Source organism: Lactuca sativa, chromosome 4 (assembly GCF_002870075.4).
Source record: "Lactuca sativa cultivar Salinas chromosome 4, Lsat_Salinas_v11, whole genome shotgun sequence".
Lineage (NCBI taxonomy): Eukaryota > Viridiplantae > Streptophyta > Magnoliopsida > Asterales > Asteraceae > Lactuca > Lactuca sativa.
Window position 1 is genome coordinate 129574193 of NC_056626.2, and position 4791 is coordinate 129578983.

The following is a 4791-nucleotide window of genomic DNA, read 5'->3' on the forward strand; positions in this document are numbered from 1 at the left end:
CACCCATGGTTACCTTATTTACATATATTACTAAAGGAATCCCCCAAGTAGTATTATCTACCCGTTGCTAATGATGATCCTTAAGATAGGTCCCTTGAGATCAATATTTTAGGATAAGTATGTAAGAATAACGAGAATGGGTAATCTAGTGAATTTGTTTGATGTGAATTATATAATTAAGAACATAATTATTGTGGATTGAAAACCCTATGCACAAAATGTTTACAAATTTCTCTGATGTTTTGAAATTACTATGACTCTTATCGCCTTTTGGAACAATGAATGAACAATTTTAACTTATTTAAAAATAAAATTTTTACTTTTGGGACGTTGCATATTTCGATTGAGGGGGGATGTTGAAAATAACAAGTATTTTCATTATTCAATCTCATACTTATTATTTATTGAGTTTGGGTATTTTGTGCCAATGATACAATTCCTTATTTATTATTTATTGAGTTTGGGTCTTGTTGATATCTATAAAAATGAAAAATAAATATTTCGATTGAAGGGTGATGTTGAAAATAATAAGTATTTTCATTATTCAATCTCATATTTTCTTTCATAAATGAAGTAAAATTGTTAAAAATGATTATTTCTAGTTAGTTTGGAATGTTGTGGACTGTGGACCTCTTTTTGAAACTTCAGGTATGACACGTGGATCTGATCCATGGATAATAACCAAGTCCCAGTTTATATCCATGACCCACGGTATAAATAGATGAAAGGAGTAGGGTTTTGTCATTGTTCATATATTTTTCCCAACTCTCAGTGCTCTCTCTCTCTCCCTCTCTCTTTATATATACATACATATATATATATATATATATATATATATATATATATATATATATATATAGGGTTTCACGGTTCTGGGTCTTTGTACGTTTTATCATTTTGTTTTGATTCTTGATAAAAGTAGAATAGGTTGAGTGATTTCTTCAAAGACTAGATTATGGTTTTGTAGTGAGGTTTGATTTATAAGTAACTTGAACATCTTTTGTTTCTTAATCCTCAAATGATATAAGAAACGTTGATGTTGGAAAATTTTGTTTTATCTGTTTTTAACACGAACATCTATGAGATTGAGAAATTTTTGGATTTTCAGCCACCTATGTGCAGTCTTCAACAAGTGAATTGATTGAAAGGAAAGTGGTCCAATTGAACTGAATTTTATAAGTGTTTTCTTAACTAGTTGATATTTAATCTGAACTAGCATAGGAGCCCATGCTTTACATGGGTTGGATGTAAATTACATAGCAAAAGCATATAATGAAATTTTAATACAAAAAATGGAATAGACTCAAAGAAAGTAAATTGGCATTTTAGATAAGATCGTAACATGTAAAATTATAGTCACCAATTCTTCAACACTTGGAGATTTGGCTTCACCTAACAGATTCTTTAAAGGTGCAGAGTGTTTCCCTGTGCTCCAGTTTTTAACTTTTGCAATAAGTTCCTCATTCTTCTTTCTCCCTTCTGACTTGCTAACATTATGCCGATTAATAAGAAAATATAATACCAAATTTGTCTATATTACATGGGACAATTTCTAGTATATAAATTAGAATGGAGCAACGTTAAGAACTGAAAAGTTAAAGTATACATGCCTTGCTGATTCAGAAGAAGCAACACTAATGTATGAAAAGAATGATGGGTTTTGGTCATAAGACATCCTATGTGCTCATACAAACCCTAAAGCTTGGATCTAGGTTTCTCTATTGTACATACTTTGAATCCAAGACTTTGAACCCTAATTCTAGCATATGGAAATCAGAATTCACATGTAAATAGGTTTAAGAACATACCTTGACTGTTATATAGCAATAACAATCCAATTCCTCCTTGAATTGACCTTGGAAAGCAGAGAGTCACAAGTGTCACTCCTCTAATGGCTCACAAACACCATAAGCAAGTGGAGAAGGTATAAGGAGAGAGGAGGGAGGTTAGAATTCGTATTTGGGACTTCTTGGGAAGGGATACCCGAATTCATAACCCTAGGGGTGTTTATATAGGTGTAGAGATAGGGTTTCAGTCATTATCCTTATCTAGTTGATTATCCATTAAGCAACCAATAAGATAATCCTTGAATCCTTATCATACTCGAATTCTAAGGCTTTCCAACCTTAAATTCGTTCACCATACTTATAAGATAATCCTTACCTTATTTTGTAACTATCACATAATTACAAATCAGCCCCTCTAGTTTAATTAATTACACTTGATCACAAAATTAATTCTTAATTAATTATTGACCAATATTAATTAAACAAATATGATTTCTCCTTTAATATATTATCCTTATAACATATTAATAAATCATATTATCCTCTCTTTCTATTTATTTCTCCAATCAAGTTGCTTTGGTGAAGGCAACCCAAAAGGACCATGCACCATCGGGTCAAGTACATACCAAAATAGTTATGGACTTAGACACTAATCCAACAGTCTCCCACTTGGATAAGTCTAATAACTATTCTGCGTATGACTTCGGATCCCGATCTGCAATCGTAGCTTTCCAAAGCCGCTGTCAACTCTGATCATATCAAATACGCGTGTCCTTAGATAAGGGATCATATATTCCTCCATTCTAGATATCATATGAGATATGATTTCAAATCATTCTCTTTGTACTCTATCTCGATTTCTGATTTATGACGACTGACTAATTGAACAAATCAAATTAGCCCTAGCCCGGCCGAGCATTTATGTTTGTCATCACTAAACCATCGAGGGGCCCAAAGATATCGCTTTTATCCTACTTTGAATAAAAGGAACGGATAAACTTTGATACAATGCTCGCTTGCACTCACGCACCGAATCACACACAACAATATGTTTTATAACACCAAGTTACTGGTGCGTTTACATATTATCAATGTGTAACCGATTTGCAAGATACAACTCACACATCTCGGTTTCAAGAATATAAGATGTTATCGTCTCACCAATCACTCGTGATACAATCCATGGAGTGATCCAAGTGAGCGTGGGTCTAATCCAATGCTCAAATCACATTCATAAGCACTCATGAACGTTGCAGCAAACATTTGCTTATGTCTAATACTTTTCTAGACATTCCACACACCAATTCACGACAGTCTTCATTCATATCTACTTCCAACATATGAACGACTGTGGCCCGTTCGAATAATTCGATTATTCTTAATAAACTCAATTATTCTGGAAGTCAAAACATGCAAATGTGAAACACAAGAATAATACTAATCCCATATGGCCTCAAACCTTTGAGTATAAATAAAACACCTTTTATTTATCACCATATTGATTACTCATTATTTGTCGTTTCGGGTAATCAACTTCTTACTTGAATTGTAACACTTGTCTCATGCTCCTAGCATGCACACAATGTTTACCTATGGTACTTACTTTGTGAAATAGATCACATTGAACACATTTCCAATCCTCCAAGTCACAACTCCAAATCCGTTTTTCATAAGTTAAAGAATATCAAATTCTTGTTACTTATAGAATATGCTAGATTCTAACATTCTATGCAACTTATCCTTTCGTAATGTCACTGCACCAAAGTCATAAAGACTATTGCTAATGATATTACAAAGTCCTCTATCGGAGATTGTTACAAAACAATTCCATAGACGTGATGTCTCTCACTCAAAGTACATTCTTTGAACATCCTTTTGCATAGAAGTTTCTAATCTAATCATAGATTTCTCAATATTCATTTCCCAATATGGACACACTTCCATATGTTCCATATGACAACTCATTCTTAATAGAATCTTATCTATGATGTCGATATGGTCCATCCAATATGGAAACATTTCCATATTTTCCAATACTATACTTCCAACTACTCACAAGCGACCAATCCTCGTCGAACTTGGATTGTCCTTTGATAGTTGTTTAATTATTTTAGTCTAAACCGATTCTTGTCCTTTTTCCCTCTAAATGTGCTCGACATTTGGAAAATTTTAGAATGGTCAAACATTAAAGCATTTGCAATCGATCCTATACCCGAAGCGTATGGGACACGACGCATAATGTTTTATTTGCTATGTTCTCAAAATTCGAATTGTGAAAAGGGATGCCGTAATCATAATCGAAATTTTAAGAACACACTTTGTACCTTTGACTAATTTTATTAACATTTCTCAACCTAAACCTTTAGATCTGAAATGAAGCATAATATTCTCTCCCTTAATTATAGCAAAACAATTCTTCAACTATTGCGACTTTGCAAAGTATGACTCTTGTTTTCTATAATTAATATTGCTAACCTTGCAATACTTTCCTTAATAATCATACAATCATAACTTTTATGCTCCCACTATCTTGATGATTATTATAAAACATAACACTTATGCTCCCACTAGCTTCGACATGTGTTCATAAACATCTTAACTTTCAGAAACAATGCTTATTGAATTTCTTAAGTTCATGTTTCTAATACTTAGTGCTTTGATAATCAAGGATTCTTTATACACCTTTGCCTTCGATAGTTCATATGTGTGTCTAAACAATTAAGACTAATTGCCAAACCTCACAATTCAAATTATGGAAAGGGATGCCGTAACCATAATTGAATTCGAGAATGCAATTTTACAATCACTATCTTCTTAAAATCTTTCTTAGTGAAAGCATTTTCTCACAATCATTTTCATGAAGGAGGAAATCTTATGACACTTAGATTTAAATAGTGTATAAACGTTCCTATCCATGTGAATTTGTCAAAACCAACGTTTACGACATATTCAAACTCATATGGATCGAACTTTCTTAATCTTGATTTCTTGCCTCATGGTAGCA